The sequence below is a fragment of the Pavona decussata genome, unplaced genomic scaffold, assembly GCF_977016875.1.
Source record: "Pavona decussata unplaced genomic scaffold, jaPavDecu1.1 SCAFFOLD_315, whole genome shotgun sequence".
Taxonomy (NCBI): Eukaryota; Metazoa; Cnidaria; class Anthozoa; order Scleractinia; family Agariciidae; genus Pavona; species Pavona decussata.
This window is the reverse complement of record NW_028145706.1, coordinates 791,495-814,137: the sequence shown is the minus strand read 5'-3', so window position 1 is coordinate 814,137 and position 22,643 is coordinate 791,495. Positions and strand designations below refer to the sequence as shown.

Genomic DNA, 22,643 nt, shown 5'->3' with positions numbered 1-22,643 from the left:
TTTTCAACTTTGGAAATAGTGTCTACGTTTGAAAAAAAATTGAAAACGTGGCCATCGCATTTTAGTAATCGAATGACTATCGCCCATTTTTGCGTTTCAATTTCCCACTCGTCACCATTTTGGATTTTATGGCGCCCTACGGTTGACAGGAAGCAGATGCTCTTTTGTGCAGAATAATTGGGCAACGATATGACGTCATGGAATCCAAAATGGCAGCGCGGAGAAAGTTTAAAAGCGACAATATGCTATGATTAAGTCCAATTTTTAGAACACTTCAACGCTATCTCTACTTTTTAAAATAAGGATTGGAATTTAGGCACAATTTGCAACAAATTAACGCCAATTTGTTCTGAGAGTGGAGGTTTTAAGAACGGTGCTTCCGTTTGCTACTGCGCATACGTTCTGTGCATCTCCGGAAGCTGCAGGCCGAGAAAATTAATTCAAATGTATTGATGCGCAGTTCATGACTATGCAGAAAGAATGATCTTAGCTAGGGTTATCGAAATCCAAAAGAATTGAGGCTAACCACGCATTTTTCAGAGAAAATCAAGATTCAATTCTGAGAAAATGCCATACATTGTTATGTTTCTTAAAGCTTTTTTAATTATTGTTGCTTAATATTTCTGAAAAATGTGTGATAACTCACAATTTTATTGTTAGATTTCAATAGCCTTTGCTAAGATCTTCTTTTCTCGCATAGTCATAAACTGAGCAAAAATACCTTTGCATTAGCAGCCACCGTCCTTAAGTCACGTTTTGGTTCCATTTTTCACAATCAGATGCAACTGATTACAAAACTAACAAACTGTTATAATAATTATTTCTCTCCACAACGGTAAAATGCACTCTAACACTGACAGCATGGTCAAATGTCAAACTTTTCCTCGACTGTAGATAAGCACATCAATGGGTAAATGAGGCTTTTTCTTTACTGGATCACGTTACAGATTATTTCTAGCAAAGGGTTACCTTTTGAAGTAGGTTCCGATGATTTGCCAGTGCTAGGTGTGGGCGGCAGTTCTACAAAAAGTGAGACAGTAATGAGTAAGATACTCAGGACACTACTTGTTATTTTTCAGTTTTTTTTTTCTATAATTATTGATGCTAGTCAGCTACCCTTGCAAAAAACGGTTATGTTTAAAAACAATGAGTTGCACAGTTTTGGCGAGCTAACTGCAAATTTAGATGTCTTTTTGGTCGTGACATGCTTTAAAATCTCTTCTCAACCAACATATCATCACAGCAAAATAAAATACAGGTTTCGATTTCATTCAACGGCAGCATAGTTAAAAGAAAGTCAGATCCACCAGCAACTGTGGTACAAAAGACGCATGCCCTCTTAGTGGTAAATAACAAGTGGGGGTGAAAGAAATCCTTTATGCCAGGCATCTTGTTTGAACCCAAACGGCACAAGGAAACACATACAAATATCTAGCAGCTACAAGCTATATGATTACTAGAAAACATTAGTCACGATGTATTTGTAACAATGTCGATCAGACTATGAGCTCGAGATTTCTATCAAATGATAGCTAATAAGGGGGCAACCGAAAACAACGGACATCTAAATCCTAAATCAAAGAACATCTAAATTTAACGTTAACTGTAAATTGTAAGAAAATTTACTTCCACAGGACTGTAAATGACTCACCGACTTTAAGGCAATCGGTGATAGTGTCTGTTCCCAAAAAGTTACTTGCAAAACAGGTATAACAGCCCGTGTTATCTAACTTGGTCTGCAGAAAAATAAAGGCTTTCTCAAGGGAGAGTACAGTTCCGCCAGCAGTACTTCCTTTGTACCATGTAATGTTAGGTTCAGGGTTTCCATCAACAGTGCAGTCAAAAGAGGCAGAGCTTTCAAGGGACACAGTGAAATTCCGACCACTACGTGTGGCCAATGCAGGATCTGAAAAGAACCAGTGACAAAATATGAATCGTTAGAGCGTAGGCCTAATTACACATAAATGGGGAGTTCACCCTAGGTTTGAATCAGTTAGTCATGGTAGTGATTAAGTAATAGCAGCGGTAGTGTTGCAGTTTCTATCGTCGTTGTTTTTTGTCCCTTTTGTTTGTTTGGTGTGAGAAAAATGTAATATTACGTTAAATTCATTTGTTAATTATCATGATTATTGCTTGCATTTTTTGTTATTCCTATGATAACGCTGATGATGATAATGATGGTGCAATCTATGCTTATTTGAATAGACTTCTTTGGGATGACAATCCAAATGGACCACCACATTTATCTCAATAAGCCAGGCATTATGACCATTACCATATCGTAAAAACAGATGTCTGAATTATTTTAAGAAGTTATCCATTATCTCTGAGTTTGATCTTTATGCAAGAAAAATACTCCACGATATCTTAGCCCTGAAAACAAAGATGCCAACAACTTATTTCCCTAAAGATTACTAAGGATTTACAAGTAACCTCCAATGGCGTATTCTCAAAAGTGCTTGGTCAAATGAACATGGATTCAAATAGAAAGGCGGTCAAAAATAGCTCTGTAAAGAGCAATTATTTTAAGTGTCACAATGCATTGACAAAAAAACGCTTAGACAAACAACGCTATGGCAACCATGTTACATACATAGACCGTAACTGAACGGAGCTCCGAGGTGTGCATTACAAAATATTTTTAAAAGTAAATTGATTTCACCTTGCTAGAATACATTAACTGCATAACTATCTTGTTATAGATAGACCCACTACTGTGCATCACAAACATGTAAGCCCCACTGAAATAAACAAAAATCTTACCAAAAGTAAACAAAGGAAAGAAAAGCAAAGAAACCAAATAGGAGCTTTGTTCAATGGATGCTACGGCTGCGTGTTTCAAGTAATCACGACAAAAAATAATAAACTCCAAAGACAAAAGAATCGCAGTTTGATTATTGAACTGTTAAGTACACAACTCTAGGGTTGTTTATTTCATAACTTTAGTTTATTGGGTTTTTTATCACAATGTTTAGGCTAAACAAAAAATGACTAATTACAATAGCGTCACATTTTACAATTTGTACCTCACTATTTTTACAATGTATTTTAATGGATGAACAGTGACTCACATTGCACATCAATAACTGTTCTTTTGCTGTCGTTGCCACACGCGTTGCTTGCTGAGCAGTTGTACTCTCCGGTGTAATTTTTTCTGATGTTCGGTATCCGCCATATGTCACCTACTTTCATCAGCTCACTTTTGTTACTAACCCAGGAAACACTTGGAGATGGAAAACCAGAGAATTTGCAAAAGAGCGTCACGTTGCTTCCCTCCTTAACGACAATCGCGTCGTTCTCAATTGTCACTGCAGGAACTTTGAAACACAACAGGGACAATTAATTGAGGCCCTCATTAGAATAACAGTCGTTTACACTTTCAAGACATCATGCTCCCAGCTGTCTTAAACATAAGTGCAAGGTAGTGTCTGCCATCTGTATGGATTACCAGACACTTCTCTCTATGGTGAATTAATGGGAGAGGCAGAGTGGGACTAAGGACCACTTGGTGATGCTTGTTCGAGCAGATTCTCCACTATCGCAAATTACATCAGTTCAGTTGCTTAAAATGAATTTTTACATTTTGCTTGCGTGCCTGCCAAAATCTTTGTAAGAAGCAACAGACACTAGATGACAGCATTGACACAGTCGGCAAACTGAGCCATCAAGGACACTGAAAACGCTCCACAACAAACTTTTAATTACCTTGTTATAGCAAATTAACAATGCACGTTGACAAGGCGAAGAAAATATACGTTACCCTAAATTAACGCGAATTTTTCTAAACTTTGGTTTACATGCATTAAAATTAACGCGAACTTTTCGATAAGCATCTTGCTTTATTTACTGCGAAACGACAAGTGCAGGGATATTTCTAAGTTTTGTCAAAGCCGAAAATTTGGTTTTGCAGCCTCACTAGACCCTATCAATTCAAAAGATAGTGACTCTGAAGAGCCAATAGAGGAGTCATGAACTAGTAAGGTTTTGTAATGAAAAAAACGGTGCTTTAAAATAACAATGTTGTAAAATAGCGTGCATTAAATTTTCATCAACATTAATTCAGATACATTAAATTAACGCGAATTTTGTAAAATCGCGTTAATAAAGTGCATTGTTAATTTCCTATAATAAGGTAGCCTTTTTTTTCCATTCACTAAGCTAGACCAAGCACGATTTAGTAATTTTATATGCATCTTAAAGACCAAGCGGATTGTTAGGGTCTCAGATCAGCATGAACACTTTCTGTTTGTCTCCTGACATTTCCTGAATGAGAACAGGAATTTCTTTACAGCGCCCGAAACAATGCAAAGTAAATGAAATGGATACACTGACTTTGAGTTTAAAAGTCACCATTGAGTTTTGGAATCAACTCCACACCCTTAACGCTATTACCAAAAAGACACATGACAGACATACTCTAGAAAAAACGCCTAAAAAGCTGGGAGACATGACAGTTGTCTGTATTCCCTCGCTAAATGTTGGCTGCACAGCTTGAGCCCCTGCGACATGCCTCTTTTCTCTAGGGGGAAAAGTAATATGTGGAACCAGAAAACTATTGAATAAAAAACCTAACAGAACACAACTGGAAAGCGGTTTATGGTAACCTTTTAATGGACTTAGGCCTCCCATTAAGGATGATTGAGGGATCTAGACATTTCAGACGTCAACTATGCCCTTCTCTGGAGACCCAAGATACATGTAAGCACCAGCTTCCATGCAACAAGTGTAACGGTGAATTTGAGAAGTAATCAGAGAAACGTTCGTTGTGAAGCTGACCTCCGACATTGAAAGTAGTATTGCTGCTACTATCATATCCCAAGGAATTCCTAGCCTCGCATCTGTAGGTTACTTCGCCAGTAGTGGTCAATCGTCTTATCCCTCCTGGACTTGTCATATTCTGAACCACAGGGCTTCCATTTTCAAACAGAGTATAAGTGTGTGGTGGTGGGTTGGCAGATTCAGCTGTACATGTGAAATTCACCACAACATCTGCACACACTTGGTTGTTTGAGACGATGATGTTCACATTTAAAGAAACATTTTCAGGTTCATCTTCAAAAAAGAAAGCACAATATGGAGAAATTAATAGACAGAATAAAAGTTTTTTTTGGCATTTGAAAATTAACGCTGTATCCATCCCTTCCGCTGTTTTTGCTTTTAACTATAAAAATTATGTATGGGGCCGATGTTGACTACACTGCATGTGCACAAAAAAATTTGAATTTGCCATCTTCTGACATCATGGTAAATGACCTACGTAAAACAATGGGTGCCATAAATGTTAAAATTACTACATAACGAGTGTATTTTGCTAAAGAACGTCGTACATGTATGCTACAGATGCATAACATTTCAAAGCTGTTGATTAAGGGAAAAAAATCTCCATAAAACAGCGACAAATAATCCCTGTTAAACGAACTTATCCTATTAAACCTCAGTTCCAATCTATATTGTGTTAACATGCTTTTAGCAAAGCTTAAATTTTAATTAAAAAAAGAAGAAATTCCCCTACACTGGACATCAGTGCTTCTCACTGACGAGCTCGTTCGACCACAGGTGTTGTTTCCATGGCAAATGTAATCACCAGCTTCAACTCTCGTGATGCGAGTGAAGTTTAACCAGGAACCTCGCGCATCAGGTGTTTTGCCACCAACTTTTGACCATGCTACAGATACTCCAGGAAAACCAGGTGCACTGCAGTACAAAGACAAATCACCACCTTCTACGAGGGTTTCGTTGCCGTGTACCAGATCAACTGTTATGTTTACTGGAACTGGAAAAACAAGGTCAAGAAAATAATCATTTTATTTGCAATGACAAACGTTACACATTCTACAGTTGGTCAGGGCATTAACAGAATGGGTATGTATTGAAACAAAGCACGATCGGACGACTTGATTTAAACAGGCACTGGATGTATCTAAAAGCTCATTTTAAGATAAGACATGCTGTAAAAGACTCAATCTCGTCTTACAAATATGTGCTTCTCTGAAGACATGGCAAAATTGATGTTAAGTAAACAATGTGCCCTTCTTTGAACACTCAAGCTGCGTTTGTATCAGCTTACATTGACGTTGCAAATGAATATAAACATGCAAAGCCATCACACTTGCAGTGAAACTCACCTTCCACAGTGAAAGTGGTATTGTTGCTGCTATCTTTTCCTATGGAATTCCTAGCCTCGCATCTGTAGGTTACTTCACCAACAGTGTTCAATCGTCTTATCCACACTCCTGGACTTTGCATATTCTGAACCACACCGTGGCCATTTTCATACAGAGTATAATTATCTGGTTCTGGGTTGGCAGCTTTAGCTGTACACGTGAAACTTACTACAACGTCTGCACACGCTTTGGTATTTGAGATGTTCACATTTAAAGCAACATTTTCAGGTTTATCTGCACAGAAAGAAGGCATGTTATGAAAAACAAAATGAACAGCATATCACGAGTTTTTGGATGAGTTACATACACGTGCATTCGTGTGAACGGTTATTAGTTTCAAATCTAGATTATGAAAAGCTACCCTCTGAGACACCTGCAGCCCACTTTTTCTCCCCGCTTAGATTTAGACATTGCTTCCAAAGCAATACTTACTAAGAAAACAACCTGATTCTTTAATGAAACACTTATTTTCTCAGAAAATAAAATTAATACAACAAAGTCAAAAATAAATAAATAAATAACTAAATAAATAAATAAATAAATAAATAGAATTTCAGTGGAATCCACCGAGTGGGTCTTCTCTCCATTTTTTCCAGGTCGAATTGGAATTTGGAAATGTTGGTTTTTGTGGACGGAGGAAAACCAGAGAAAAACCCTTGGAGCAGGGACGAGAACCAACAACAAACTCAATCCACATATGGTGCCAAGACCGGGAATCGAACCCGGGTCACATTGGTGGGAGGTGAGTGCTCTCACCACTGCGCCATCCCTGCTCCCACAAAAATTCCCCAATACAGTAGTCTATCAAAGGATTCATTGAATGTTCTTAAAAACCTAGTAACATACTGTAGTAATCTTAAAAAAATACAATTTTTGCTGGCGTATACTACAGTACTCATTAATAAGAAACTTCCTGATCAAGAAAGAAAGTACAATGAGTTCTTCCCTTCACGGAAACTTACCAGCAAGTCGTTTCACGTTGAAGACTGCACATTTTGTTTCACTATTTTAGCAAAGCTTGATACATTTTAATTAGAAAGACAAGTTAGAGAAAAATGGTCGGTTAACATTCGTTTCCATATGCCCAACTGACTTTTGTCTTTCACTTGAAATTGTATAAAGTAAAACTTAGTAAAAGAGATTAAAAGAAGGGAAAAGATCAGAATAGTGTGCGCCTTGAATTTGAGTCCTTTGCTTCATTTCTGCTATCCTTACATTACACCGACGACCAAGGACTAGCTGTTAAGGTTTACATGGACATCACAATCAATGAAGCTAACCCTGTGCTTAAACCTAAAACGCTGTTGAGTTCCTTGCTTAAATGGCACTTTCTTCACTCAGTTCTCTGCCTACTAAATGAAGTTCTGCAACACTAATTTATTTAAATCTCACAAGGTGTCCAAAGTCAGTTTGAGATATGGAAACGTGTGTTAACAAGAATAGTCCTTACACTGCACATCAATTCTTTTTACTTCAGAGTCTCTTTTTCCACACGTGTTGTTTGCATGGCAACTGTAATTCCCAGCCACGTCTCTTTTGATGTAAATGAAGTTTAACCAGCGACTGTTCTGAACAGGTTCATCAATAGGTTCACCATCTTTTGACCAGGTAATGGTTGGTTTAGGAAACCCAGATATATCACAGTACAAAGACACATTACCACCTTCCAGGACCGTCTCATTGCCATTTGTCAGGTAGACAGTTATTTGCGATAGAACTGGAAAACAAGGCCACGAAAATGACTATTTTATTGGCAATGACTGACGGTAAATAGTATCATTGTAATTAATCCATCTTAATTGCTGGGGCAATAACGATTTTGGCTGTACATGTATTAATGTGAAATAAAGCATGACAAATTAATTATTTTCATATAAAAAGGAAGTGGACGCCAAATTCCTTTGCTTGTTTCTCTTTACAAAGCCACACGTTGGTATTATTTTCATTATGTTACTATTGCACTGTTTTCTGAGACACAAGGATGCCAACATCACTTAAGTGATAGTTATTTGTACACCATATTTTATCTGTAAGAGTGTACATGTATGCTGCACTATAGATAGAGGGGTTTCAGCTTTTTCGACGTCAAAATTAAAATCCAATATAATCAATTTACACGATATGTTAGATTAAATGGTGTAAATCTTGACTCGTGTGGTGAATCAAGTTTAAGCGAGGTAGGTGTTGTCTTGTTAGTTACCAAATAGATTCCATTTTGCCGTGCGCCTGTACTCTGATAACGCACAGATGACGTCAAAACGTGGTGAGAACAAAGAAGTACGCTACGAGCCGTAGGCGAGTAGCGTGACTGATGTTCTCACCACGTTTTGACGTCCTCTGTGCGTTGTATTTGTTTTATACAATAACCAAGACATTTCAACACATTTCGTGAGCGAGCATCGCGTTGCCTGAGCTGAGTCAAAAACTTTCCAGCAAACTCAGTTTTGGACTACTCCACACATGCAATTGTGATCTTCTAAATTAGAGTATAATCCGAAAGAATTTCACCAACAATATTTTCGAAACTAACCTTTATTCCAGAAGGAAATCCTGCTCTCAAAATATTACAGCATGTAAGTCGCTTCACTGCGATCTGTAATCGATTACTCGCCATTACCGGATTTCTATCGGCGACATATTTCGACAAATATTTGCTTACTTTTCACGTCAAAACAAAGTTCTAGCTTTCCTATCCTGGTTGAGGTCACTCTCAACGGTCTTTGTCCAATTTTTTATTGAACAGTTTTCCTTTCCTGAGAAAATTTGCCTGTGTTTGTCCGCTACTCGCAAAAACAGTTTGCAAAACTTTGTTGACCAGTCGCTCTGGCTGGACTCTAGACTCTGATCACGTGCGCCAGTCACACCACTCGATGACGTCAATCGTGCGTCTATACTCTAATCACACACTCCTCCAGACCAATCAAAACGCGAGCTTTACACAGTTCATTGTATAATGCACACTAACGAAACAATAACGTGCTTGCTTATATGTCTTTCATTGTTAACTTTACCAAACTCACCATTAAAAGTGACAGTAACATTGTTTGAACTTCGCACATTTTTCACAGGATGTATTGCCAGGCAGCTGTAATCATGTTTTCCTTTTTCTGTTATTTTCTCATTCCATGTTCCACTGTGGCTTGCATTAATCGGCTCCTCATTCCGATAAAGCTTATAGCTTCTCACTGCTGGATTAGCTTTTTCAGACGCCACACAAGTGAAATTCACCCACAACGAATCAGAACAGTCTTTATTCTCAGTTGTATTAGCTAGCAAAAAGACATCAGCAGGATTATCTGAAGAAAAGAACGACCATAATTTATTAAACAAATTATATCTCAGAAGTTTTTTTCTTGTACTAATAAAACAAAATAAATTCACAGTGCAAATGTAAAATAACCTGAAAGGTGGGTTTATTACAGCTCTCACGTTACATCACCAGTTAAAAGTTTGCATTTTCTCCAACACTGTAAAAAGTGCATACAAAAATCTAGTAATTTGAGCAACCAAAGCATGCAGTGATAGTTAGTCATTAGCGTTTGCAAGCAAAGCCTCAGCAAACTAATGAGCTCTTGTATTGGAAAAGCTTAATACTGGGAGAACACATCGAAATTACACATAAAATGTATCGTTGCAAGATAAAGCATTAATCTGGTCGAAAAGTTTGACCATACATGTAGATGCTCCAGGAGTAAAAGTAATGTAAATGTTCATTTTTCTGTATCAACTTGTGTCTACATGCACAGTACGGATTACAGTAACTGTGTACTTAAAACTTGCATAATATCGTGTAGCCAATTGGAAGCCACCTTACTGCATATCAGGATCACAAGTACGAACTGATCAAGAAATGAGGGGGGGGGGGGGGAGGTGGGGAAAAAACAAATTCATTATTACAAAATTAATGTAATTCTCGACTGAGTCCTTCTCTGCAGGAAACAATAACTTAAGTGAATATTTATTATTACAGCTATAGTTTCCCAAACCAAGACCTTCATACCTAATTTACATGTGACAGTGATAATTAAAAGGGACTACAAAATAGGGTTAAATGTAATTTAACTTAGTTAACGACTTGGAGCAAGTTTGCTCCCTTGTGGCGTAGCATGGCGTTAGTGTTTATTGGCATATAGTTTGGGCACTGGTGGCACATTAGCGTTTGTTGTTACATTACTGTTTGGGCCTGGGTCAGGTCTGCGGGCAGTTGCGTGGCCAGCGGTATTCCCTTGCAGTTTAGGCGTGCTCCTTTGCACGTGCTCGGAATTTTACTCTACTGAGCGTTTTTCGTGGCGTGGTTAGTTTATTGCGTTTTGTTGGGCTTTTCTTTTGTTTTTCTTCGAGGTTTTTTCTCTAAAAGCGTTTCCTTAGCGGTCAGCCTTCATTTTATTCTCTACAAGTACGGTTTGGCTGTCAGTACTCGCTTTTTTGGTGATTTTCTGGACGCATTTTTTTTCGCTCGCATCGTGTTGGCATGTCTTGTTCATTCATTGATTGGCTCGCATGGCTCATCCACACTCAACTTACAACAGTTTGTCGGCGGGCGTAACCCCCTCTACATGCACTTCTTCACCTTCTTCTTCTGCTGCTAGCGTGGTAGTTTCAGCGGCTTCGGCGGGAACGTCCTTGTCGTTCTCCAATAACATCGCGTCCGCTACCGCCCAAGCGTTCAATAACTCCCTGCCGACCATCATCGCGGCGATCCAGAATAACACAGTCCCTGTATCGAGAGCTCCTTCAGTTGTCACGTCCAACGTTTGTTCCACTCCTTCTATGGTCGTTGCGGGCTCGTTTGCTGCTTCTTCTGGTACGTTGACATTGCCGGCAGTTGTATCTACATTTCCGTCTGTGTCAGCCACCACCGGCTCTAGCTCGGCTCGGCCCGTGCTGTCTTTTGCGTCACTGTTGACCACCACTCATGTTGCCAGCTCGTCTTCCAGTTTGGGCAGTTTGCTTTTCCCACCTTCAGTGGACAAGGCATTTGTTGTTGGTCCAGGACACGCTCCGATTCCAGCCAAACTTGTAGCGAAGATTACAAGCGGGCAGTTTGTGGACTTAACGGACCTATTGTCAGCAAATCTGCGGACCGCAGAGCACGAGCCACAAGCCTTTTTGGACGGCAAGTTGGTGGTCTCTAAAAAGCGTCGGGTGGTCGAAATACAGGACATATTGACCTGGACCGAGGCCTTTACTATTTTTCAGATGGTGATGTGTGCGACCCATCCCGATCATTGGCCAGACCTCACTAAATATAAATTGCTCATCATACAAACTGTGCGGCAATCACCCAGTAGAGCTTGGCTGGAGTACAATCTTGCTTTTACCAAGGATGCTGCGGACAATAGGACATCTGACTGGTCGAAGATGAATTTATAAGTGTATAACTTTCACCTGCGGTCGCCAGCACCCATCGCCAACTGTCAGTCTTCAACTTCCCCATCTGTTACCGTGCCAGCAAGCCGGGACTACATCTCCCAACCCCCTTACTGCATCTCGTGGAACAACAGGTAATGCCGCTACCACCACGTTTGCAGTTCATGTAACAGTGACCACCCCAAGGTTAGCTGCCCCTTTCACCACCCAGGGGTCGGTCGCTCACGTTCCCCTTCCCCTGCCCAGGGGGGGGGGGGGGGGGGCAGTACTGAGAGGATTACAAGTCCTCCTGCTTCTTGTGTACATAGTGCAGATAATCTTGTTCCTGTCAAACCAGACCAGCACCGTGGATTGTGTGGCTCAGTGGCTGTTTATCCTTCGGATTCAACTGGTTTACCCGGACGTTTTGTTCCTGCTCACTCGTTTTCTCCATTAGTTCCAGTACATTTAGTCTCCCCATTTCAGTTATCCCAGTTTCAGGCAGAGTTGTGTGACTATCCAGATCGGACGGCAGCAGCCTATGTTCTTACCGGTCTTCAGGAGGGCTTCCATATTGGCTCTGAGACCTCATCAGTCACCCTGCAGTCAGCCTCTTCTAACATGCAATCTGCCCTTGTCCACCCATCCGTCATAGATGCTTATCTTGAGACAGAGGTTTCACACGGAAGGGTAACGGCCCCATTTACTTCTCCTCTTTTTCCTGACTTGCACATCAGTCATTTTGGAGTCATCCCGAAAAGCAACCAGCTGGGTAAATGGCGTCTCATCTTGGATCTCTCTTCGTCAGAGGGCCACAGCAGTAAATGGCGCCATTCCAAAGCCCCCCTTTTCACTTCAGTATGTCACGGTTGACTCCTTTATAGAAGGCATAATGGCTAGGGGCTGACGAACTCTTATGGCCAAGTTCGATGTGGCAAGCGCCTATCGCAATGTGGCTGTCCATTCCCAGCAATGGTTTGGCATGGCAAATACTAACTCGACATGGCTCTCCCATTTGGTCTGTGTTCAGCACCCCACATCTTCACTGCTATTGCAGCTGTGGTTCAGTGGATGCTGACTCACAACTATGGCATTGACTTCCTTCGCCATTACTTGGATGATTTTCTGACCATGGGTCCTTCGGCTTCCCCAGTCTGTTACAACAACTTGCAGGCGTGTATTCAGTTACTCCACCACAATATGCAGGCCCATCTCCCAGCAGAGAAAAGAGAGAGGATCATTGCCCTGCTGGGTACTTGGTCGGGGAAGCGGTTCTGTAGGAGGTGGCAGTTGGAGTCCCTTATTGGCCTTCTCCACCATGCATACATGTAAGATAACTCCTCAGGGAAGGACATTTCTTCAACGCATGATCAACTTACTGTTTACTTTCAGGCACGATGACCATCCCATTAGACTGAACCAGGAGTTTCATCGGGACTTGACGTAGTGGCAGGAAATGTTCCGAAGCTGGGAGAGTCTCAGTTTTTTCCTTATGCCTACGTGGGCCCCTCTTCCAGATTTCCAAGTGTCATCAGATGCAGCAGGCTCTCTGGGCTATGGAATTATCTTTAACAACCAGTGGTTCTTTGGCACGTGTTCAGCTTCACAGCAACCCCTCTCGATTGTATACAAGAAACTGTTCCCCATTGTTGTGGCAGCTTATTTGTGGGGACCTGGGTGGGTGTCACAGCGGGTCGAGTTTTTATGCGACAACTTGTCTGCGGTGGCTGTTCTGTATTCTAGTACCTCCAGAGACCCTAACTTAATGGTTTTGTTGTGTTACTTAGCATTGTTGGCCATTCATTTTCCTTTACTGCATCTTCAGTTCAGGTTAAATCTAACCCAGTTGCGGATGTCTCTTTCCCGGTTTTTTCAGTTTCCTCCGAGCTGGTGAGTTCACCACAAATTCTTCGTTTGACCCCAGTATCCATTTGACAGTTGGCGATGTGCAAGCGGATTCTTTGGTGGACCATATATGTTTTAAAGTTCATATCAGGTGCTCGAAGACAGACCCCTTTCGTGTAGGCTGTGACATTTATGTGGGTCAGGGCAACAGCCTGATCTGCCCAGTGATGGCCCTTGGTAATTTTTTGGCTCTACGTGGCCCTTCTCAAGGACCCTGTTTTGCTATGCAGATGGCCATCCTTTAACTCGGCAGCAGCTATCATCCACGGTGCAGGCTATTTTACACTCGGCCAGTTATCCAGGCCCTTACTCGGGCCACAGCTTCCGGGTTGGTGCGGCTACCACAGCTGCTGCATGGGGAATCCCTGATCACCTCATCAAGACTTTAGGCCGATGGTCTAGTGATGCCTATCAACTCTATATCCGCACACCAGTTGGCTCTCTTACCCAGATCTCCAGTCAGTTGGCATAGCAGGTAGGGCTTGTGCATCTCTTCACTTGGGGTTGGGTGCCTCAGGTCTGGTTCCTTGCGGGCTGTGTCTCACGAGCCCCCCATTGCTCCGGGCTGTCCCAACCCGGAGGTCCTTTGGCATGGTGGGTGGGGCTCGAGGCTGAGTTGTGGGTAGGGCAGGCTTATGGGGTGTTCTACCTACCTAGGTTTGGGTTGGCGGTACCAGCCCCTGGCTCCTGGGCACCCAACTTCCATTTGCGACATAGGCGTTAAATAGGGTTAAATTAATGAGTTGGAGCAAGTTTGCTCCCTGGTGGTGTAGCATGGCATTAGCATTTATTGGCGTATAGTTTGGGCACTGGTGGCACATTAGCGTTTGTTGTTACATTACTGTTTGGGCCTGGGGCAGGTCTGTGGGCAGTTGGGTGGCCAGCGGTATTCTCTTGCAGTCTAGGTGTGCTAAACTCTACTCAGCGTTTTTCGTGGTGTGGCTAGTTTATTGCGTTTTGTTGGGCTTTTCTTTCCCTCCCTTCCCTCCAGGTAGTGTTAGGTCGTTATTGTTTGGGATTGGTGTTAGTGTTGGGGGTTGGTTAGAGTTAGGGTTAGTTCTTTGTCTTATAAACATATTACTTTTCCACTGAGCTTCTAGTGTCAGTGAGACAGGTGCTAGGGTTGGGGCTGGGTTGCGGGCGGAGTTCGTGGCTGGGTTGTGGCTAGGGCAGGGTTATGGGGTGTTCTACCTACTTGGGTTTGGGTTGGCAGTACCAGCCCCTGGCTCCTGGGCACCCAACCTCCATTTGTGACATAGGCGCACAATTATTGCATTGTGAAATATGAAAATAATTATTATAATTCATACAAATGAGATGATCATGATTCAGCCAAACTCTGAAAAGAATTGTTTTAAGTACAGTACCGCTTGAAACTATGGGACCATTTGCCGCGAATTTGCCTCGGTCGATTCGCCGTTTTGATCTGCGGTTTCACCTAGGCAAAACCTCATCTAACCGCAATAAAAACCTCGGTTTCACCTACTAGGTTTTTTTCCGTTGACTTAAGCCCCAGTGAAAGGCAGGACGCGGTTTAGCCTACGTGTAGCCGTACCCATCCCCCGAAGAAAAACGGGAGGTGGGTACGGCTACACGTAGGCTTGATGTGGTTGGGTTTGAATAGGCTATTGTTCGCTTTGTTTTCATGTTCTTCGAGGACAATTGTTGGCTTCACACTTCAAGCTAAGTTAGTTTCAAGTAAGTACTTGATTCAAGTGCACTTAAAAATCTCAAGTCGCACTTTAGAAAACTTGGCTTCACACCTGGTGACAAAGTATACACTTGAAGCACAAGCTGTCAATCATCGTTCACGGTAAAATCAGAAATGCGATTGCTCGCCGGAAAATCATGAAGCCTTTGCAACGGAAAAACGTTTTGTGTTGTTTACTCTTTATTTTGTCTTTAATTTTGACTCAGAGAGTTTTAACATTACAGGAAATGCATAGGTACTTCATTGTTTACGAGTACTTGGCGACAAAACAAAAGAACATCTTCTGAACTGAAAATCGATGGTTCAGGCTGTCTGTAAAGATGAAATTCAAATAAGATCGTAAGTTTAACTATTTGCATCGGCTATTCCTTCTTTTTTGTGTTCACTTATATAAAAGACTGTTCCATGGAGTCCTCAAACTGCAAGGCGTACAGTCTCCAGCCATTCATTTTGATTTTTTGTTTTTTTTGGATTAATTTTAGCTCACGGAAAAATGTTTATCTGTCCTGGCACTGCAGCACGTGGCTTTCAGTTGGTTTCCCTTTTCCTATTGGTCAAGTACGTTTTCAAGTGTGGTGTTGGCCATACTTGGCGGCGTACTTCGGCTTCTTTGAACTATGAACGTTTCCATGGTCACTAAGTAAAGTTCAAGTTGGTAGGTTTTACCCCTTCACACTCAAAGTAGGTTTCAAGTGCACTTAGATTATACTTCGAGCTCTAGTGTGAAGCCCCCAAATAAGCAAACTGTCGGGTTTTAGGTGTGATAAATTTCACGGAAGCGCACTCGCTCTCAAGGGAAATAATCAAAGCGCTCTGTGAGCGAACTCGTGAATTGAACTGTTAAATGTAATAATATTTCGGATTATGCCAAAAATTATTTGCTTAACGTGCAAAACAATTCATTAAACTTCACTCGCACAATTCCTTTCGATACGCGAAGCAACGCAAAGGTCAGTGAAAGCTCGAATGCTAGTCGACGAAAGAAGAGAGCGCTTCCAGGTCTTTTTGAAGTAATTACAATGGATCTAGTTAAGCATAAGTGAAAAGGTACTACTACTCCCGTTGTGGCTGAATAACAAACTGCAAGCGTCCAGGTTTCCTACCAAGAATCGCCGTAAATTAACTTCCTATAATTTTTTTTCCGCGTTGTGTTGTTGCGGAATGAAACTTGATACACGTGAAGGAATTTGGTTGCCTAGCACGTGACTGAAATCTTCCCGGTGTTTTCATCATGGCACGGTCCTTTCTACGTCCAAACGACGGCTTTTCTCAACGTTTTAAAACATCGGAAGGGGCTTTTCACTTTTGCTAAAGTTGCTGTTTTCGTTTTATCCCAAGTAAATATTAATAGAAATACGTTAAGCGGTGCGGCAATTTTCCGCGTTTGTGTTTACTCCAACTGAATCGATCTTATCGCTCACACTCCGAATCAAATCTATCACGAAGTTTTAGTTTTTCGAATCCGGATTACATTGGCAATACATTTGGAGGGATTTTCACTTTGTTTTTCTCCGCGTCCTTACTGAAATCCGATTGCATATTTTGAATTCAGCGTCGCTATTTCGATTGAACTTTGTTGTGCACTTTACATCAGTAGGAAGGGTTATCATTCAGGGCCCAGTTGCTCGAAGCATGGTTAGCGCTAACCCGGGTTAAATACCATAACAACCTATAGGTTTTAATACCTCTTAACCAATGGTTAGCGCTAACCATGCTTCGAGCAACTCGGCCCAGGAGGTTTATCAAACGAATAGAATATCTTTCTTGACTGTGTGGCGTAAACTGCAAGAATTAAACTGAAACTATGTCTTTGTTCTGTTATTGCCTGTGGCGTGACAAAAACTGAACATGTCCTAAATGCAGAAAAAGAAACTTTCGTCAGTGACTGCCAAACGAATTGTTATCGGTCGTTCGGTTTCCGATTCGGTGAGTCTTTACAAATTCTTTTGTTTGAGGGCTTCTTTAGGATGACAGGTGAGATAATGTTTGACAATACCCTGACAATAGTAATTAGTCATCATTGTATTTTTACCGAGGCATTGCCGCGTCTAATTCCCCGCGGCTTTCGGTTGCTTTCGTCTTTGCCGCGGTTGCGGTTTTAGTCCCACCACGGTGAATTCGCGGCAATCACGTTCGGCAAAGACGAGGTTTTACCGCGTGCAAATGGTCCCATAGTTTCAAGCGGTACTGTACAGTATATGCAATGTTTTAGTTTGAGCTGGTTGTGTTAGTGTGTGTGTACAGTGTATGTGCTTTTTGTTGTTGTTGTTGTCGTCTGATACCTACAGAAACATTTCAACATTGCCTGAAGATAGAGCATTGTATGGCTGGCATTTATTGTAACTTAGTAAATCTGTGTGCCATACAAGACCTTATTATTTTCCATCGGTCAAATGCACAGTAATTACAATAGTGCGACAATTGGTGTAACAGTACATGTACAAATGGTGCATGAATACACAACCTTTCCTTGTTTATTCTCCACATCACAGAGAAAGTTAGTTTGACATACCAGCTGTACCTTTTGTTGAATTTTAAAATGCAGGACATGAGATGGTAACATGAAAAGAAAATTGAGGACAAGCATGTTCAATTGGCGTGTACTTACAGTGCACTGTCACATTTATTGTTTCCGTGGGTCCGTCACCATAATCATTGAATGGAGTGCAGCTGTAGGTCACCTGTTTCATTCTTTCATTAACTGAGGTTGTATTGGTGAAGGAATCTTGGCCAAATTGTAGTCCTGATCAAGCTATTCTGCTCTCTCTGCAACTTATACTTTGCAGGTGGGTTGGCATCAGCACTGCAGGTGAGGTTAAAGTTTGTGCTCATGACAACAGTACTGACATTCAGATTTGCTTCCAGGTTTGTGTTTCTAGGGCGATAGTCTGCATAAAAAAAGGATGGAGTCAAACTGTGTTCACACTAGCCTTAAGTCAAACTCACAATGTGCTGTAAAGTTAAAAATTAATTTTACCAGATGTTCTCCCTAAAGACTTAGAAGATCTGGGCACACTGACATGTATGTTTTTTAGGTGGCCTCAATCCATGTCAAATCGGTGTAAAAACATGTTCCCTCAAATACCGGTACATTGTATGTTCACAAGTCAATACACATAAAGTTCTGAATTATTTGAATTGAGTAAGTTGAGCCAAATAAATAATGATGAGAAGGAATTTGTACTGAACTTTTCCTTCTCAGGAGAAACCTATTGATAGGCCTGATTTCTGCTACTCACTCAGACAGTGTATACATGTACATGCAGTAATCCAGCCTAACCTATTAAAAGATCAATCCAAAAGGTCGCTACACAATCACATCACTGTTATTACAGTATCTAGGGAAGATACTGCATGGGATGACATAACAGAGTTTTAGCTGGCATCAAATAAGAAAGAAAGCATGCAGATGGCTGCTTTCTTGCCATGAATTTGGAAAGTCTGTTGATTGCTGCATTGACAATGCTGCCATTACCAACTGGCAACTGGCGCCATGTATTAAGTGTAAGTGCATGTACATGCATGCGTCTCTGTTACAAAATAAAGTGTTGTTGTTGTTGTTGTTGCTGTTGTTACTGTAACAATATAACAGTCATTTTTGCATAAAACTAAAAATAAAAATAGTGTTTCCAAATTTGCACGTGAACAACTACATGTACAGCACATCATGTACATTGTACAAGTACATGCAATTGTATGTACATTTGTAGCTCTTTGCACTTCCAAGCTAAGTCACTGCTATCATGCTGCTTCTGTAGACAATAGACTAAATTATCTGTCATACTGCACATGTAGTTTAATAAAAAGATGGTTTGGACTTACTCTCAACAGCAATGAAAATATCTCCTGTGGCTGGGTTTCCAATCCCATTATCAGCAGTACATCTGTAGCCTCCTTCATCCTGTTTACCAGAGATTTTGAAAGTTACAGGAACACTACTATTATCAGAAAGTCTTGTCCAGGTAATGTTTGGTTCTGGAAAACCATCCTCTGCACAGTTGAGTGTCACTGTATCTGTGTCATTCACTGTCATGTTACCAGAAATACTGATGCTCGGAGGATCTGTAAGAGGATAAAAGGAAAAAATAAATGTGATCACGAATAAGTGATAATTGGCAAGCAAGTTAACATTTATACTAGTTTGTTGAAGCAAAATTTATATTGTCTTGCAAGTAGTAATAATAATACATGTTGTTGTTCTTGAATAGACAGATTAAACTTTTTTTGAGTTCCCAAGTCTTATCACACTGACTTAATATACAATAAAACAGTGCAGCTTAAATTGACCAACTTAATTACCCTTGTGAAAATTTTTCCGAGATCTCGCCGAGATCTCGGCCGAGATCGCGGGCGAGATCTCGGCGCGTTTTTGGCCGCCGAGATTTTCATCTCGCCGAGATCTCGGCCGAGATCGCCGCCGAGATCTCGGCGCGTTTTTGGCCGCCGAGATTTTTATCTCGCCGCGATCTCGGCCGAGATCTCGCCACTAATCTCGGCGCGTTTTTGGCCGCCGAGATTTTCATCTCGACGAGATCTCGGCCAAAAACGCGCCGAGATTAATGGCGAGATCTCGGCGAGATGAAAATCTTGCCGGCCAAAAACACGCCGAGATCTGGCCAAATCTCGGCGGCCAAAAACGCGCCGAGATTAGTGGCGAGATCTCGGCGAGATGAAAATCTCGCCGGCCAAAAACGCGCCGAGATCTCGCCAAATCTCGGCGGCCAAAAACGCGCCGAGATTTAAGTGGTGAGATCTCGGTGAGATGAAAATCTCGGCGGCCAAAAACGCGCCGAGATCTCGCCAAATCTCGGCGGCCAAAAACGCGCCGAGATTAGTGGCGAGATCTCGGTGAGATGAAAATCTCGGCGGCCAAAAACGCGCCGAGATTAGTGGCAGGATCTCGGTGAGATGAAAATCTCGGCGGCCAAAAACGCGCCGATCTCGGCAAATCTCGGCGGCCTAAAACGCGGCGAGATTAGTGGCGAGATCTCAGTGAGATGAGAATTTAGACGGCTAAAAAAATGCGGCGAGGAATCCCTGGCGGGATCTCGGCGAGCAAGCATCTGCAGCGGTGTACTGAAAATTTGATCGTCAGACGTGAAGGTAAAGCTTTTTGGTTTGAAATTCTTAATCAGCGGAATAACATTGGAAGGATACTCATAACCGAACTACGTTCTCAAGACGCCCTTAAGCATTTTCCACGAAAAAGTGTATAACTTCTGTAAGTAGGCCCGGTTCAGACGCCGAACTTTTCATGAGCCGAACCTAATACCTCGAATTAAGTACATCAAAAGTTCGGCGTCTGAATCAGTTGAGAACGGCTGTTTCAATTTGGAACGGCTCAGCCGTTCTTCCCGCCTGGCTCAGCCGGGAATTTCGGCTTCACAACGGCTTTGATTCAGACGTCGAACTTTTCATGAGCCGAACCTAATGCATAAATTATTATAACGTATTTCAAATAAAAAAATTAAAACTAAAAAAAAAAACGCTTACATTTCGATTGGTTTTGCTTCAAGTAAATTAAGTTCGTCTAATTAAGTTCGGCGTCTGAATCAAAAGGCTGGATTTTCGTGATTTGGAACGACCTTAATTTGAATTAAGTTCGGCTCGTGAAAAGTTCGGCGTCTGAACTGGGCCAATATTCTACCGTATCATTTGAATCATTACGGCTGGGAAATCTGGACAAAAGAGCAAAACTAAGCGGTAAGCTTATGATGTAAATGAATTATGCCAACTAAAACGAATATAGAAGTTGTGAATCACGTACAATTTATTTCAAAAATTTTACCTTCGAGGTTTGGAGTTATAAAGACAAAATCGTTCGTGTAGCTAATTACGCTTTGTGAAAGCTTCTATCGATTTCTAAACAAACTCTTTTACTCGCAGTGTTTCTTTAAGCTATTAAGTAAGATGAAATACGGATAAATAATATAAGAAACTAACCTCTTTCTCAATCAAGAGATACAAGGCTGTGGAAGAAAGCCATTAAAATCTCAATTCTCGCGCAAACTTGATGGTCACTTCCACTGAGTTGATTCTTAACACGCTTATAGCTTAACGAGCTTGAACATCCCTTTAGCAAATTTTAAGTCCTCCTTCTCCAGCACCTTAATTATCCAGGACATTCCGTATTCCGTAAAAAATGTGCGGTGACTGAGTTCATAGTGTGCAGTTCAGTTTAGTTCAGTTAGTTCGGATACCGTAGTTTGTTAACTTAATCAGCATCATTTTTGTTGACCAGTGCTCATCATATCCCTTGTGTACTATTCTCCGGTTGACCACAGGTTCTTTTATCATAATTTCCAGCCATAAACGAATGGTTAACTTGTCATGAAGCTTAACTTTTCATATTTTCTGCGGTTAAGAGCAGGATTAATTTTTGTGGCCTCGCAAACCTCAACTTTCAGTCAAACATTTTTTTCGCTTACGCGAGCATCGCCGGGTGGCATGATTGAATTAACCAATCACATCGCCCAATTCACGTTGTTATTGGGGACTTTCGCGCCATTTGTCAAGTGGCAAGCCGCGGAGACGGCAAGTTGTTTACGAGGATTGAGAGACAGATTGTGAGGAAAAAGAGCACAATCAAAAAATGTCGACAACTGAAGACAGTGTAATGAAAAGGGAAAGAACGCGTTTTCAAAAATTGTGCTACCTGCACCGAAAAATCGTTCGCAGCAGGCATTACGACATAACTGAAACGCCTTTTGAGGGACAAAAATCGCCTAAAAAGGTGAGTTAAAGATTTAGACAATAAAACGATAAGATTATCAGGTCAATGAATTCATTTTATGATAGTAAATAAGTATGTTAACGAGCGTCCGGTATGAGCAGCGTTCTTCTCATTTTTATCTTAAGACGCGCACTTAGCTTAATATTAATCTGCCGAAGCGCGATCTCGGCTAACAATTTAAATCAATTTAATAATTAAAGTTCATCGATTTCCAGTTATAGCATGAAAAAATGAAAGCAAACATTATTTTCACCGAGGGTTAAGGTGAAGTTTTAACTCATTCAACCTCATAACTTAATCCTTACCACTGAAGAGTTCACATGGCTTCGTTTCGAATCTGGCGAAGATCGCGGTGTCTTGTCGCGATCGTGGTTGTCTCGGCAAGATTTTGGTTTTCTCGCCGAGATCGCATTTGTCTCGGCGAGATCTCGCCTGTCTCGGTGCCCCTAAAAATCTCGCCGCGAATCTCGCCGAGATGGAAGACGCAACCGCAATCTCGGCGAGATCTCGCTGAAGTTTTTCGCTCTCTAAAAATCTCGCCGAGATCTCGGTTACCTCGCCGAGATCTCGCCTCCCTCGGCGAGATCTCGCTGAAAGTTTTGCCCTCTAAAAATCACGCCGAGAATTACTGAAATCTCGCCGAGATCTCGGTTACCTCGGCGAGATCTCGCCTACCTCGGCGAGATTAACGCGATCTCGGCGAGATCTCGCAGAAATTTTTTCCCGCTAAAATTCTCGCCGAGAATTACTGAAATCTCGCCGAGATCTCGGTCAACTCGGC

The 22,643-nt window shown here is 41.5% G+C and overlaps 1 protein-coding gene and 1 pseudogene across 3 annotated transcripts in view; both read right to left on the bottom strand.

The window, feature by feature from the left end:
• Nucleotides 1-22,643, bottom strand: part of LOC146454102 (uncharacterized) — a 392,508-nt gene that overhangs the window by 217,476 nt on the left and 152,389 nt on the right. The gene's annotated exons all lie outside the window — the stretch shown is intronic.
• LOC146454109 (hemicentin-2-like) overlaps nt 1-22,643 on the bottom strand; it is a 57,982-nt pseudogene that overhangs the window by 15,752 nt on the left and 19,587 nt on the right. The window contains exons 4-13 of the transcript XR_014859328.1: nt 18,952-19,191; nt 17,738-18,017; nt 9,185-9,460; nt 7,615-7,881; nt 6,126-6,398; nt 5,513-5,773; nt 4,777-5,052; nt 3,072-3,317; nt 1,652-1,906; nt 970-1,020 (exon numbers count right to left, since the gene is read on the bottom strand). The product of XR_014859328.1 is annotated as a hemicentin-2-like (transcript). The remainder of the gene's footprint in view (nt 1-969; nt 1,021-1,651; nt 1,907-3,071; nt 3,318-4,776; nt 5,053-5,512; nt 5,774-6,125; nt 6,399-7,614; nt 7,882-9,184; nt 9,461-17,737; nt 18,018-18,951; nt 19,192-22,643) is intronic.